Source organism: Canis aureus, chromosome 10 (genome assembly GCF_053574225.1).
Source record: "Canis aureus isolate CA01 chromosome 10, VMU_Caureus_v.1.0, whole genome shotgun sequence".
NCBI classification, from domain to species: domain Eukaryota; kingdom Metazoa; phylum Chordata; class Mammalia; order Carnivora; family Canidae; genus Canis; species Canis aureus.
Genome location: NC_135620.1, coordinates 18462677 through 18479046, shown reverse-complemented (window position 1 = coordinate 18479046; position 16370 = coordinate 18462677). Strand labels below are relative to the sequence as shown.

Sequence of the window (16370 nt, the reverse complement as noted above, 5' to 3'; positions counted from 1 at the left end):
TCCTGATATACTCTTCTTCTAGATATTCACTATTGGGATGCTCCTCAATACACAGATGCCATAGTGTGAGGAATCCAAGCCACATGGAGATGCCATGGCGTGTAGGTATTCTGGTTTATAGTCCCAGGTGAGTGTTGTAGCTATGCTTGCCCAGGCACTAGCCATGTGAGTAAAGAAGCTTCCAGATGATTCCAACCCCAGTGATTTTAGTCACTCCCAGCTATTCTGCCTAGTTGGGGCCCCAGACATTGAGGAGCAGAGATAGGTCATCCCCCCTGTACCCTATCCAAATTCCTGATCCTCTGAATCTGTAAGCATTAAGTTTGGCGTTGTTTGTTTTGTAGTGATAGGTAAATAAATCTGAATCAGTGCATAGAATAAGAAGTCATAATACCTCTGCCATTTGTTAGCCTTAAGACTCATCATGTCAGTTAAACTTTCTTGGACTCAAATATCTGCATCTGTAAAGTGGAGGGACAGTCTTATCTGCCTTTTCAAAACCACAGAGAACTGGTGAGAATCAATGAGAAAATGATGTAAAAGCACTTTGTAAAAATAGATGTGAAAATGTAAAGCACTCTCCATAAATATGAAGAGATGCACAAACATAAATAGAAAGGCTAACTTTTGAGTCAATTATATATATAATATATACGATATACGATATATTATATGCAATATATAATATATGATATATATATATATGATATACATATATAAACTTTTTTCTAAAATAAAAAGGCTTAATGATTTCCTCAGGCAGAGCTGACTTAATATCCCGAGATAGGAGATGTTGGTCCCATGCAACCACATGCTCTATCTCCAAAACATGCGAAGGCTCTGTAGTTGATCAACTATATATGACTGAAATTTCTTCCAAGAAAATCAAGATTTGTGGGTCTACTGAGGGTTTAAGAAATCCAGGCATCTCAGATATGACCTGAGCTAAAACTAAAACTGCTAGAGAGAATCACACCTTCTATGAGATTTTTCTTTACAACCTAAGGTCGCCACATTAAAAGCAGTTGAAACTGCTTTTTGGGAGAGCCGCTCTCCATTGCTGCTCCGTGGCCCACCAAGGCTGGCCGCAACAACTTAAATCTCAAACAAGAAGTGCCAGAGCTACAGTAACTGAGCCATTCTCCCAGGGAAAGCAGAGTTAGATAAAGAAACTGTTTGACTTTCGGAAGACCAGTGAGAGAGGAATCTCACTCTGAATATCCATTCTGTTTTCTTGTGAACCCAAGAAAAGAGTTTATACAGAGTATGAAGACTTAAGCTTTCTGATTTTTATGCCTGGGTTGTTTTCAGCCCCAAATGCTACTAACCCTCTTTTTGATGCTATTAATTGTGTTGTATCTAAAACCAGTGGAGCATCCTTGCTTGTTGCTGGTTTGCTTTAGGTATTTTACAGCCATGAATAGGCAAAGGAATAGAATATGAGGCTTAAAGGTGGTGTGATATGCCAGAAAGGACAGTCATTCTTTAGTAAAACTTTAGTTCAAAACATTTTACACACGTAATAGCACTAACTTCACCCATCTCTCTAAACTCTTTGAAGCTCAGAAATGGGGTAAATGGGATAATATTTACCTCCTTATCCTACTGTGAGGATTAATGGCCTTTTATGTTTGGAGAAACAAAGTCATGTTAAGATTTTTACCCAAATTCCCTGGATCAGATCCTCTACAAACATAGTGCCCAGTATCCCAATCATCTTCTTCTTCTTTCTCACTTTGCTCCTGGTATTTCTCGAACTTCCCAGGTGTTTCTACATATGCTCATGAGTAGGTCTCAGGCCTCATAAAATTGAAGTTGAAAATAAAACAATTCCTCAGCTTCAGCCTTTGACCCAATAGGCTTTGGGCTGGCGATTAGATATACTATCCTCACCATAATCCTATTTTCCTTCTCCATCCCCATCTACCTTCTTGTACAAGTTCATAATTACCTCTTGTATGAATATCAATTCATGAAATAGACTTGTAATCACCAGATTTCCCAGTTCCTATGCACAACCAAACCCTGAATCCTGATTTGGGATTCCTGGGAAACCTGGCGCACAGATTCTGCCACAAACCTTATCTAATTTCACCCCAAGAAAGGCTAAGTGACCTATCTAAGATCACAGTAAGAACTCAGTCTCAGGTCTTCTGATACCACAGAGCCTCTTCTACATGCATGGCTGGAGTTAGGCTCTGGAGCTAGGTTGCCCAGCCTCAAAGCTGGGATCAGTCCTTTTGTCATCCATGACATTGGAAGAGTTTACTATAGGACAATAGACTCAAAGTCTATTTTCGGGCTCAGCCTGGTAGCTGCCCTCTGTGATATTGACTTCTAAAGGTCACCCTGAAAAACCTGTGACGCCTTCTTAAGCTGTAGGGAAAAAAAAATCACATCTTTATTTTTCACCCTCGGCAAATATCTGAGTGTACATTTCCTGGGTAAATAGTCATTCTTTGTGTTTAATTTCTATTATGTATTTACAGTTTCCGTTTATGGGCAGAGACATGGCTTAAATTAAGCTGACCTCCTAGGATTTCATGTTCAATATTTTCCCTTTCCTCTTACATGTTGTTAAAGTGCTGGGATATTTTTGGGGGGGAACACTGGCAGGGAAGCTAGGGAATAGTATCACACACACATCCATAGAGAATAATCCAGTGATTTTTGATCCTCCCCCTCAAAGGAGCAGACCAGCTGGCTTCCAGATGCTGGTGCCTATGACATGTAGTTAGTGCTCCTGGGAGTTAGTTAAGAAGTGAGCTGATTCCCATGAACATCCCCCTGTAACTCAGAAAACTGATAGGTAGAAAATCAATATAACATTGATTTCCAGTCAAGAAACTAATAACTGTCAAATTGTCAAAAGAGATGCATAGTCAGCTAAAATAATCTTTCTAAATCCCTTTAGAGTGAGGTCTGCAGGCTTCCCCAAGTCTGAGCCAAATATTTTCTACCTCTGGAGTGTCTGGCCTACAGACATCAGAAAACTGCATGAAACTCTTGGCTCTATACTGGGGACTTCTGAGAAGATAGGAAAATCATAGTTGCATTCCTTTGTATAAGAAGTAAAGGAATTCTTGTGAATGGAAATACCATATCACCACTAAGTTATAATCAGGATGTTTATTATTAGGAATATTTGGTAGAAAAATGTCTTCTGAATAATTTACTTATATCCTTCCCTCATAGTTTGTATGCAGGTTTCACTTCATTTCTGAGTGTTTTTAGAACCTTTGGGCAGGCATTTAATGCAAACTGCAACTTGTATCAAAAACCATAACCACCAACCAATTTGCTAACCCTGAACCAAAGATAGATGATCAGTCAATCAATATTTTCTTTGAGATAGAGGTTAAATGAAAGGGTTTGTTTTGATATTTTCTTTCTTTTTTTGAAATTCTAATGAATAGGTTTGAAATGAAACACACATTTGATCAAACATTTTTTTTGATCAAGAACATCAAAAATATTCTCAGAAATAAACTGAACAAAAGATAGAGATTTTTAATTCCAAAGTTTGCAATCAAAGGGAGAGATTGGGATCATGCTTAGGCTGTCAGAAAGATACATCATAGTAGTAGTAGAGATGTGGGGAAGACTAATAAATTTTTTGTTGCCATGGCTCATTTCTTGCCAGTGTCCCAACCTGACTTCAGGAAGTTGATTATCTGTAACTTGGATGGACTCCTACACTCTCCTAATGCTGTCTTGACTATAGAGTTCTTGAAATGGCTAGGAAGCTGTTAGCCAATGAAATCACTGTTCCATGTATTCCTTTTAGCTCCTGAAGCTTATAAAGCAGATTAGACACAGCTCCAATTTTCTGAAAAATAGAGGAAAAAAATGTCTAATTTTCAGAAGGTATTGTAGAAAAGCTCTCCCTCTTATGCTTGCATTATTTAAAATAATTACTGCAACACCTGCACTTAGCTTTCTCTAAAGAGACTTGGATTTTTTTGTACTAGGCAAAAATAAACCCCAGGTCCACTTTGTATGCTGAAATTTGCAGGGAAACGAGACTCTCAATTCAGCCTGACATTTCCATTAGTGTTTAAATGAGTGATAGTCAAGCAACTCACATTAGAGCTCTCCAGTCTCAACTAAATGTGACAGGAAATTACTCTTGGTACTTTTGGGGACAATTGTTCCCTACCCCCTACCCCATCGCTATATACTAAAAGTCCCACTGTCATCACGTATGTTGATTTTGGTTCAATTTGTGCCAGAGAGAAAAATTTTCATTTTGAAATAACAAGAATGACTGACATCAACTGAGTGCTTTCTGTATGCCTGTTACTATGGCAAGTCCTGTATATATTAACTTACTTAATCTTCAATAGAACTTCATGAGGGAGATGATATCACCCCCATTTCACACAGGGAGAAAGTAGAGGCATGTTTTACATTCCTTGAGTATGTATGCTCTGTGAGAGCTGAGTTGTTTTGTTCCCTGCTATTTTCTTTCAACATCTAAAACAATGCCTTGCTCATAGTAGATGCTCAATAAGTATTATAGAATAAATAGATGAATGAATGAATAAATGCATAAACAACCCCAAGGTCACATAGCCAACAGGGTCCCACACTTACCCGAGGTCACATGGCTCTAACTAGGACCCAGATACAGCTGTCTGACCCAATACCTGTGCCCCTTGCAGCCTCAGCGCATGGTTTCAGGCAATGCAGCTGTCCTGTGACCTTGCTTAGTTCAGAAGAAGAAAATGTGGCTACCTTCTCATTGACATATGATTTTTGGAATCACCAGCCAAAGCAGGACCAGATTTAAGTCCTTAGGGCTGTCATTGCTACTTGTTTGGGTGTTATATGAATAGTCTGGCGACCAAAAGAGGTAATACAACATAATGTGGTAGAATGAGATAGAATTCAACATCTCAATGTTGCAGTTCCATCATCTATAAAATAGAAATAGGTATATTTTCCTTATATAGGTATTGCAAGGATTCGATGAAAAAAGCATAGGCAAAATATCTAGCACCAATATCCTGCGCATAGCAGGCATTCAAGAATAGCTGACTTTTGTCTTCTCCTTTCGAATGTGAGACTGTGCCACCCATTTTTTTAAGTAGGCAATAAAATTCCTTGTTCTCTCTCTCTTTTTTTTTCCCATGGAAAATGTGAAGGGGAAACCCTGGACAAGGACAGTCCCTTTAGGATATAGAGGAGCAAGTGTACTCAATTTGTCCTGACTGTTCTCCTGCAGGTATGAGTGTTCCCTTCCAGATATTTCAGCACGTGTGTAAAATACTCTAAGATAATTCTGGCATCTGTGTGTGTGGAAAAAAGGCCAAGCTGACTGGGGGTTGTGGATGCTGGATTAGAGCCTAATTAAATAGGTTATGAAACTCTGTAGGTTATACGCAAAGGCCCTCCCTGTTTTTGAGGTTAACGAAGGCAGCCTTTTCAGAATGTTTATTAAGAGGAGGAGGGATTATAATCAAACATCACAAAGGATTTGAATTGTAAGAACCTGGATTTAAATATACATATATATTGATGGAGCTAAAACTACTTATCTGGAAATATACCTTACCAGAAACAAAGGAGCTGCTCCCTAAATTTAATGGAAATGCCTGTGAACTATTTCCTGGAATACAACATGGGATTCTGTGTGGGACTGAAGAGGAAAGGAGAGGAATGTGTGCAACAGAACAAAGTGGGAGTTCTTTGAATACTGGGATCACCCGTGTTGCCTTGCCCTGGGCCAGTCACCCCAGCTGAGCCCTGTAGCAGGAGCTAGTTTTGAAAGTGATTTCGAAGACATTAATTTGGAAGAAGAGAAGACAAAGGATGCACGTTCAAAGGAGCAGGGGTCCTGAAAGCCTTGCTCAAGGGGCTGCTGCTTCGGCTCAGACTGTGGCTCTGAGCTTTCAGGGTGTTGCAGTCCCAATTCAGAAAAAGAATGTTCTGTACTGAACAGGACACTAAGCCAGAACCAAAGCACCGTTCCCCAGACCAAGCAACAAGCTTGGTTTCCTCCACTGTGGTCACCCAGAGGCTTAGCACCATGGCTGGATCTCAGCAAACTGGCTTGAAGATTCTAACAACTAAAAGAAGGCCTGTAGTGCAATGTTTTCCCCTTGAGATGAGGGTTATTAAAGCCAGATTTAGGAATGGGATTTAGGAAAGGGAAAGATAAAGTAAACACGAAGTCCCATTTGTCTCCTGTCTCCTTGCAGAGCTACGTCACAGAGCTGCCGTGTGAGGAGGGTTGTCCACTGTGTTTGTATCTCATTTCCATGGCTACTTCACGTGTCTTCCTTTTGCCTGCCATCTTCTTTTATTCTTGTCTTTATTTACTTCAACCCCTCCCCCACTTTCTGGCTGTTTCAATTTGCAGTCTTCTCTTTTCTAATACGTTCATGCAAGCTTTTCCAAGCTTGATAGGTTTAATGATTGATATCTCCTTTCCACCTCTCCCAGAGGGTTAAATGCAAGGGATTTTCTAGAGATAATTTAAAAGAATATTTCTCTAAAAACCTTTTAGAAATTGGAATCCCTTTTGAGATAATTTGATACAGATTGGGATGTGGCAAAAGGAGGGCCTCTGCATCCCAACACTGGAGATCTGGTAGATCCTAAGTAGGGTGAGCTAAGTTTGTCTTCAGTTAGCACCCTGATAACCCTAGAGAATATTGAAGTATAATTTAGATGTGTCTGAACATGTTTTCTGTGAGAACATTAGCTGAGTAAATCATCAACCCTGTACCTTCACAATATGATTATCAAGTTTATTTTTTTTATTATCGAGTTTAATAAGAACTTGAAAGATCTTCTTATTCATGTCCCAGCCCAGAGTGCCTAAATCAAACTTTAAATTATTCATGCATAGTTAAAACAAAGCATTTGGCATTCTCCTATTAGGGAGCCCTCTTCTCCTACTATAACATATTTAGGCAAGTGACAACGTTGCAAAATCATTAATATAGTTGACAAAATACATATGTCAGTAGACACTAGACGAAATACATATCTATTAGACAACAATATGTCTAATACTAATTATTTTATTGGCTGAGTAACTGTCTTTGGGGATTATACCTTTTTCTCTTTCCCAGTAATCCTGTTCACTTCTTTTCTCTACCCATCCTGGCTTGTTCATTTGTTCCACAGATGCTGACTGCTTACATGCACATAGTGCTCTGTGCTGAGGATTAGTAAATCAGTAGTAAGCAGGCAGACATGGCTCACTTTGATATGTTGCCTCATGTGCTTTGTTTCTAACTCACCTCTCACAGACTTCAAAGAAAAGAAAGCTCATTCTTTGACTTGACTATCAAGACTAAGGAAGTAATGGTGTATATACGCAGCGGAATACTACTCAACTATCAAAAAAATAAAATTTTGCCATTTGCAACAGCATGGATGGAACTAGAGGGCATAATGCAAAGTGAAATAAATCAGAGAAAGGCAATTATCATTTGATATCACTTATGTGTGGAATTTAAGAAACAAAACAAAGGATCATAGGGGAAGAGGGAAAAATAAAACAGGATGAAATCAGAGAGGGAGACAAACCATACGCGACAAATCATAGACCAACTGAGGGTTTCTTGGAGGGGTGGTGGGTGAGGGAATGAGGTAACTGGGTGATGGACAATAAGGAGGGCATGTGATGTCATAGCCCTGAGTGTTATATAAGACTGATGAATCACTGACCTCTACCTCTTAAACCAATAATACAGTATGTTAATTAATTGAATTTAAATAAGAAAAATAAATAAAATAGTAAAAACAAAAATAAAACTTTCAAATAAATCAATGCTAGTCTTCCAAATTTGATGAATCTTATTTAGAGAATGAAACAGTTTGACTTATCAGAATATACTTTGAAATTAATAATTGATCAAGCTTCGTAAAGTATCTACAAAAAAGGTGTGAATTGCTGATTATGAGAAGATATATCACAAGTAAAACCCAGATGCAATCTTTGGGGAATGTATGGCATATAAATATATATTTTTTCACTTTTTTCTACTTTTGAGTTAGTTTTATTTTTAAAGTTTTTTTTTAAGAGACATAATTTACATACAATAAAATGGATAGATTTTAAGTTTTCAGTGGGATGAATTTTGATAAATTCATACAATACCTACCTCTATTAAGATACAAAACATTTTCTTCATTCCAGAAGATTACTTTCCCCCACTGAGTCAATCCCCTGCTTTTCTTCAATCCCAGGAACCACCTCTGTTCCAAAACCCTCACTATAGATTAGATTTGTCTGTTCTTCAACTTGGTATAAATGGAATCAGGTAGGATGTACTTTTTGGTTTCTGAGGTTTTTTCCCTTACATATTAAGTTTTTCAGATTAAACCATATTATTGAGTACATCAATACTTGGTTCCTTTTTGAAATTCTTGGTAATATTCTATTGTTTGGATGTATCACAGTTGGTTTACCCATTCAATTATTGATGGATATTTGTATTTTTTTAAATTATTATAGTAATGCTTCTTATTACACAAGTCTCTTTGTGGACTTTTTTTTTTTTTCATTTCTTTCAGGTAAAGATGTAGAATGGAACTTCTGGGTCATAGAACAGTTTTACATTTAACTTTATAAGAAACTGCCAGCTTTTCGAAATACTTTTACTATTTCACATTACCATTAGCAATGTATAAGAATTCTAGTTGCTCCACCTCTTACCAATAATTTTTATGTCATTCTTTTTATGGTTGGTTTTATGAACAATTATATATTATGACATAAGTCCTAAGTTAGAAATATTTATGTGAATATTTTCTCCCAGTCCACAGTTTTTTCTCCTCTGTGTTCTTCTGGATCTGTTGCTGTGTGCTATTTATTTCTATGTTTCACCCTCAATTATTTTGGATTTTTGACATAGAATAGTTAAGAATTCAATTTTTCTTTTTAAGAGATTGCTGTAGTATCTCTCCTCTGAAGAAATAAACATAAGCTGCCTTGTTAATAATATGGAGGAAAGGCCAGCCAGTATAAAGCAATTAGGAGTTAAAATTTCAAATATTTTCTTATCACACAAGATCAGAAAATATTTTTTATAAGAGCATGGAAAGACCTAAACACAGTTGTAGGCAGAGAACAAGAAAAGAGTAATGAGAAAGACTTGAGAGAGGTGCAAGAGAGGGGAATGACTGATGAAGCCAGGTGGATGAAGAAGTGGAAAGAGATAATCAAAGAGGCAGAGATGGGATTCACTTAGGAAAGATAACCTGGCACTTTACCAGACAGAATTGTAGGAAAGGGAAAGATGAAAATAAAGAAATATGACAAGATAGAGAAGGGAATTTGTATGATGTCCTGTCAAATGGCTTTGATCTAAGTGAAGTACAGGGTAAGTCTTTCTAGAGACTGAGAAAAGCATAGTTGGACTAGGAGCTAGAAGACAATGTATTGGTGTGGGAAGTCTGAAAGAGATGAGGGAGTGGACTGTCACTCAGAAATTAAGGGTAGTGATTTAAAAGGTGACCCACGGATTCACTGGCCAGAATATCTGTAATAGCTCTTTTCAGATGAGGAAGGGAAAAGGGGTTAGTATAGATGTGGGCATTTAAAAAGGTCGACAAAGTAGTAGGACAAGATGGTGAGGAATATCAGCTGTTGAAAAAACCAACACTGAAATGTCATACAGAAAGTTTGCCTCTATCCCAAGGAAGGAGGAGTTTATAGAGGAAATCACTGAAGAATATAGAGTTCCTGAGAGCAAATGTATTAAGTGATATTAGAATTAGTTTGATTGTGAGCATCCATATGTTTTGAAGCCCTATTTCGTTTTTTTTTTTTTTTTTTTTTATGGGAATTTTCATTTAAGTATGGCTGATTCATCCTTTATTATGGCATTGTGGACATTCTATTTTTCGTGTGAGGTATCAAAAATCTATCAAGAAAAGGATAAAAAGAATTGCACACCATGACCAAATGGTACTTATCTCAGGTTTATAAGGTTGGTTCAATATTCAGAAAAATCAATTAATGTAATCTATTTCATCAACAGAGTAAAAAAAGAAAAATCACATAATCATATTAACAGAAAAAATATTTGACAGATCCAACACTTATCATGATAAAAAGCTCTCGGTAAACTAGGAATAGAAGGCAAGTTTATCAGCCTGATAAAGACTATCTACAAAAAACCTACAGCTAACATCAACTTAAGTGATAAGAACCAAAGCTTTGCCAATAAGATCAAGTACAAGGCAAGTATGTCTCTTATCATCACTCCTTTTCAACTTGTGTTGGAAGTTATAGCTAATGCAATAATACAAGAAAAAGAAAGGTATACAGACTGGGAAGGAAGACATAAAATTGTCTTTGTAGAAAACATGATTGTCTATGTAGGAAATCTAAAAGAAATGACAAAAAAATTATTAAAACTCAAGTGATTATAGTGAGGTTGCAGGATATAAGGTTAATATAAAAATTCAATTGCAAATCCTATATACCAGCAACAAAAAACTGGAACTTGAAGTTATAATCGCAATACCATTTATATTAGCCCCCCCCAAAATGAAATATTTGGGGAAAAATCTAACAAAACACGTACAAGATTTATATTAGGAAAACTATAAAACTTTGATGTATGAAATTAAAAGAACTAAATAAATGGAGAGATATTCCATGTTTATGTATAGAAAGACTTAATATTGTCAAGATATCAGTTCTTTTCAACTTGATCTATAGATTTAAAGCAATCTTAATCAAAATCCTAGGAAGTCACTTTATAGATACTGGCAAACTGATACTAAAGTTTATGTAGAAAAGCAAAAGGTCCATAACAACTAACACAACTTGAAACTAGAGGACTGATATACTACTTGATTTTAAGACTTAGCATAGGGGCATCTGGGTAGCTCAGTTGGTTAAGCATCTGATTCTGGATTTTGGCTCAGGCCATGATCTCAGGGTCATAGGATTGAGTTCACATTGGGCTCTGCACTCACCGTGGAGTCTGTTTATCTCTCTCCTACTGGTCATCCCCTCTTCTATTCTCTCTTCCCTTCCCCCCCAAAATAAATAAATAAATAAATAAAATATTTTTTTTTAAACAGACAATATAAAGCAGTAATCAAGCCAGTGTGGTATTGGTCGAAGAATAGACAAATAGATCAGTGGAATAGAATGGAGAGGTCAGAAATATACTCTTATAATATAATCAACTGATCTTTAACAATGGAGTAAAGGCAATATATGGAAGCAAAGATAATTTCTTCAAATGATCCTAGAACAACTGGATATCCATATGCAAAGAAGTGGATCTAGACACAGACCTTACACATTTCAAACAAAACTCAAAATGGATCATAGATCCTAAATGTAAGATATAAAACTATAAAACTCTTGGAAGATAATATAGGAAAAGAAAACCCTAGATGATCTGGGGTATGGTAATGCTTTTTTAGATGCAATGCCAAAGACACTATCTGCAAAGGAAATAATTTATAATCCAGACTTCGTCAAATTTAAAATTTTTTGTTCCGCAAAAGATAATATCAAGAGAACTAGAATACAAACACTGGGAGAACACATTTGTAAAATATCCATCTGATAAGTGAGTTTTACCTAGAATATACAAAGAACTCTTAAAACACAGCAGTAAGAAAGTAAACAACCTGATTAAAAAATGGGCCAAAGACCTTAACAGACACTTCTCCAAAAAAGATATACAGATGGAAAATAAATATGAAAAGATGCTCCATATGATATATCATCAGGGAAATACAAATCAAAACAACAGTAACAACTACATACCTACTAAATAGCCAAAATCCGGAATACTGACAGCACCATAAATGCTGGTGAGAATATGGGTCACAGGGACTCTCACACATTGCTGGTGGAAATACAGAATGGTACAACCACTTTGAAAGACAGTTTGATGGTTTCTTAGAAAACTAAACATACTCTTACCATACAACCTAGCAATCAAGCTCTTTGGAATTTACTCAAAGAAGTTGAAGACATATGTTCATATATAACCTGCACATGGCTGTTTATAGCAGCTTTATTTATAATTGCCAAAGCTTGGAAGCAACCAAGATGTCATTCAGTAGGCAACCATATAAATATACTGTGGTATATCCTGAGAACAGAATATTTTTGGCTTTAAAAAGAAATGATCTATCAAGCCATGAAAAGACATGGAGGAAAGTTAAATGTACATTACTAAATGAAAGAAGCCAATATGAAGAAGCTATATACTATGATTACAAGTACATGATACACTGGTAAAGAGAAAATTACCCAGACAGTAAAAGATCAGTGACTGCTGGTGGGGAGAGGGGCAGGCAGAGATGACTCAAGTGGAACACAGAGGATTTTTAGAGCAGGAAAAATGATGGATACATGTCATTATACACCTGTCCAAACCCAGAGAATGTACAATACCAAGAGAAGACCCTAAAGTAAAGTCTGGACCTCTGGTGATTGTGATGTGTCAGGGTAAGTTCATTATTGGTTAAAAAATACATATTGTTCAGTGAATGATAATCTTGATAATGGTTGATAATGGGAGAAGCTATATATGTGTGGGGGCAAGAGGTAGAGGAAATCTCTACCTCCTTATCAATTTTGTTGTAAATCTATAACAACTGCAGAAAAATCAAGGCTTCAAAAATTTCAGTCAAGTGTGCCTGCATGGAAATGATTCTTTCTTGCTGGTCATTTAGTTTCTTTCCTTTTGAACAGTTCTTTCTCACTGGTAATTCTGTTTTAATTTACATTTGGTGCTACTGAGCTTGCATATTAAGTTTATTTTTGCTTTGCAGCACAGCTCCATATGTCTTGTAGAAAATGAGATTCTAAAAATAAAGGGAGAACAAGAAAGAAAGAAAGCAAGACATATGGGATCTTTATGGGGCTCTAGGAGAAATAACATACCTCATAATGAGCCCCTCCCAGAAGGTTAAGGGTTCATTTATAAAGTTTCTATCTCTTTTACATTCATCATGTCTTAAGTAAAAATTTCTAACAGTCATTGAATTTCATCATCCGCTTCGGTTTCTAATTTTCTCTCAATCTTGCAATAAATACATTCAATTATTCTGCCAAAACACAGTCTCTTGTGAAGATAAATTTAAGAATAAAAGTGACGGCAGGAAATTGAACTTACTTTAGCTCTGGCTTGGTCTGCAATAGAGCCTCCAATCTGATTTTCTTTTAGTACTAGTTGACTGTGCTTATTCACTACAAAAAATTAATAATATTTCTGAATCAGTGTTTGACATAGTAACAACCCAATAGATTCATTGACTAAATATTTCCAATCCTCATTCAATGATTATTGTCATATAAACCCAGATTTTCCATGCTATTTTCTGTTTTGCCTAGGAGAAGTGGCTTGTCATTTGTATCTAATTTTAGAATCTTAGAATCTTTCTGGAGCCTGGTATTATTATCTATCTGTTATCTATTATTACCCTTTTGGAGTCTATTATTATCTCTCCAGCTTTAATTATTCTTCCTTTAAATTGTTTCAGACCAGTGGGCAAGTCTCTTCATCTCAAGGAAGGACATGGTCTTGTGACTTAATCCAGGAACTCAGTAATTGCACTGTTTCAATGTAATAGTAGCGAGGAGAAATGGAAGGTATAAAAATCCCAGTTCTCAAAGTTACAAGCATCTAGTTGCGTAGGCAAGACATGTGTCTGAAAAAAACAGCTAACACATTAGGTTATTAAGCACCTAATGTTGGTATTTAAATATGTGTTGTTGAAACTTAAAAGGAAGAGAAATCACTGAGGGCTGGAGAACTCAGGAAAGATTTTATGAAAAAACATGGAGACTGGAGGATAAATGAGATTCCGAAGGAAGATGGAGGTAGGGTGGTAGTTCAGGTGGAATAATCATACAAGTGAGGGACAGAAAGGGAAAGGCATACGGGTACTTGTGAAATGATTTTTAGGACAGAGTAGCTAGAGAGTGAGATTTAAACTCAGAAATAGGAGATGAGATTAGAAACCTAAACTAGAATAAGCAGTGGTGGATCTTGAATACTATCAGTCCAGGGACTTTGGACTTTGTTGTGTGGGATGTTGGAGGCTATTTTTATAAGTAGAGAAAATTATCAATCCACTTTCTATATCATTCTCAGTGGGAAAAAATTACTGTTAACTTTTGTCTTCTGTGTGCTAAAATTTATATTTCCTGCAACCTAATTATTAAATTATGTTTATCTCTTCCTGGAATTAGAGGCATCTCTGAATCCATCTCCCATTCTTTTAAAGGTACATTCACCAAAATTGAGAGTCTCAATGAGACCTTATCGTTTTTGTTTTGCTGCTAGAGATGTTCATGTAAGAACATCTGACTCAACTGTCCATTATTAAGCTAACTCAACAAGTCAGTGGCTGTGCAGCATGAACCACAGAATCTTAATGCATGGTATTTAGTTTTACTTTGTTATTATTTCTTCTATAGAAAGCTTTTGAAGATTTGGTAAACTATTGGAAAGGAACAGGTCAATTTTCTTTTGGTGCTGTAAAATCCTCCCAGATTGATGATGCTAGTGAAACTCAGATGGTGCAACTGAGAATTGCTTTGTCTCAGAAGAACAGAATTGTCTGAAAGTGGTTGTTCATGGGAAGGGGGGCAGGGAAACAACCACCTACACTTTTTTGGACCTGCTATCCTTCTGAGTGACTCAATGCTGGCAGTTGTAGAGGTAAGCAACCTCTTGGTGGTAGCTAGAGAAAACTTCCCTTTTATTTGACCAGCCCTATACTAACCAGGTCACTGCATCTTGTATTCATGGCTTCACAAAGCCCCGCTTTCATTCTCTTTGGAGACTGATCTCTCTTCAGGACCTTTGTTGCTGATGACCACTGAATGAAAGAAAAGAAATCTGATGTTGGCTGGGCCAGGACTGTGAAGTGGAAGCCCCTTCATCTCAAAAGCATTGCCCCTTGCTTCCACATCTCCTGGTTTCTCCTAAGCTTTAGATTCTGGAAAACTGTTAATTCTATTCTGTTTGATAGTGAAGATGTAACTCATTTATATAATCTTGTTGAATTGAATCTCAGTGGTTTAAAATGTGTTATATAGCAGAGGCAGTATATTTGAATAGCTTGTCCTTTGCTGCAGGGAAGACTGTTAATGTGCAAGCAGCCATCTTTTTTTGTGTATATAATTTACTTGTTTTTAGAATTTTAGACTTAACAGACTTAATAGGTCATTCGTTCTAGCCATCACATTTTATAAATGAAGAGATTAAGGTTGAGAGATAGCAGCTAATATGGTAACTGACCAGCCATCATGATTTGCCCTAAGCTGCAATGTTTTTGGTGCTAAAACTGGGAAAGTCTGAGGCATGTGGGGATGAGCTGGTTATCCAGCAACCAGTTAACTAATTCAAAGTTTCATAGCAGTTGTTTATATGCTACAGAATAAAATCCATCTATTCTTACTTCTGGTATAGGGTTTTCCCCATGACAGCATAATGCAATAAAAATATTTCCTCATTAGTGAAAAACATATTAAGGTTCCAGAATACCGTAATGATCAGTTCAACTTTGTGTTCTAGGATATTTATGAAAGTTTTCTACCACTTCTAATTTGGGCCATCTCATCCTTAAGAATTCAAACGTTTGCACATCAATTTTTAAACTAATTTAAATTTAATAAGGATAGTAGGCTATTTCTGTCTTTAGTGGATGTAGGGGGAAAAAAAATCAATGAAGTATAAGCCAAAGAAAGCATTTGTTCTGGAAATTCATCTAGGGCTGTAGTTATGGGATCTAAACTATACAAGGCTTAGAAAAAAGGCATAAGGCAATAGATAGGGATTCTTTATTAACAAAAATGAGGACAAACCCCAGCACAGTTATTAACAACTTTTCCAGCTCAAATTCTTAAAGCAGGGAAGTCAATTGGTAGATGCAGCTTTCAGATCAGCTCATTAATTTACAGGCACAAACTCCTGCAGTTCCTTTGGCCCCTTGAAATAAGGGTGAAATGCTTAAAAATGCATTAATAAAATGGTTGATAAAACTTCCTAACCTGTTTAAAGGCCTTCTTCTATTATTCCTTAACTATTGGTGACCAGTTAGATTTTTCTTAACCACCATTCTCATGCTACATGCTGCCTGGAGGCCAATTCAACTTCACTCATGATGTCAGTTACTACTTGTAACAGGGTGATTAGATGTATTATGTGCCTGCCACCACACCTTTCTCCTGTGTCCATGGCATGGCATACATGGCTGATTTCTCCTGGTGCTCATTTCTGATTTGGCTTCGCATAGTCCTTTCAAGCGTGTGTCTTCAGTCTAACACTACAGACTGCGCAGAATTGGCATCACATCTATTCTTAGACCCACAACTAGTTAATCTTGGACCTAGATTAAACCATATTTGTTTATCTATTGAA

General features: G+C 36.6%; 1 long non-coding RNA gene across 5 annotated transcripts in view; it reads right to left on the bottom strand.

Annotated features, from left to right (window-relative positions):
• Window positions 1-16370, bottom strand: part of LOC144322038 (uncharacterized) — a 46093-nt gene that overhangs the window by 25726 nt on the left and 3997 nt on the right. For 4 of the 5 annotated variants that reach the window (XR_013387602.1, XR_013387598.1, XR_013387600.1 and 1 more), the window contains 2 exons: window positions 14731-14826; window positions 13116-13189 (listed from right to left, as the gene is read on the bottom strand). This is a non-coding gene — a long non-coding RNA (uncharacterized LOC144322038). Of the gene's footprint in view, window positions 1-3485; window positions 3830-13115; window positions 13190-14730; window positions 14827-16370 lie in introns of those variants that run through there. The other variant, XR_013387601.1, reaches the window with a different exon arrangement.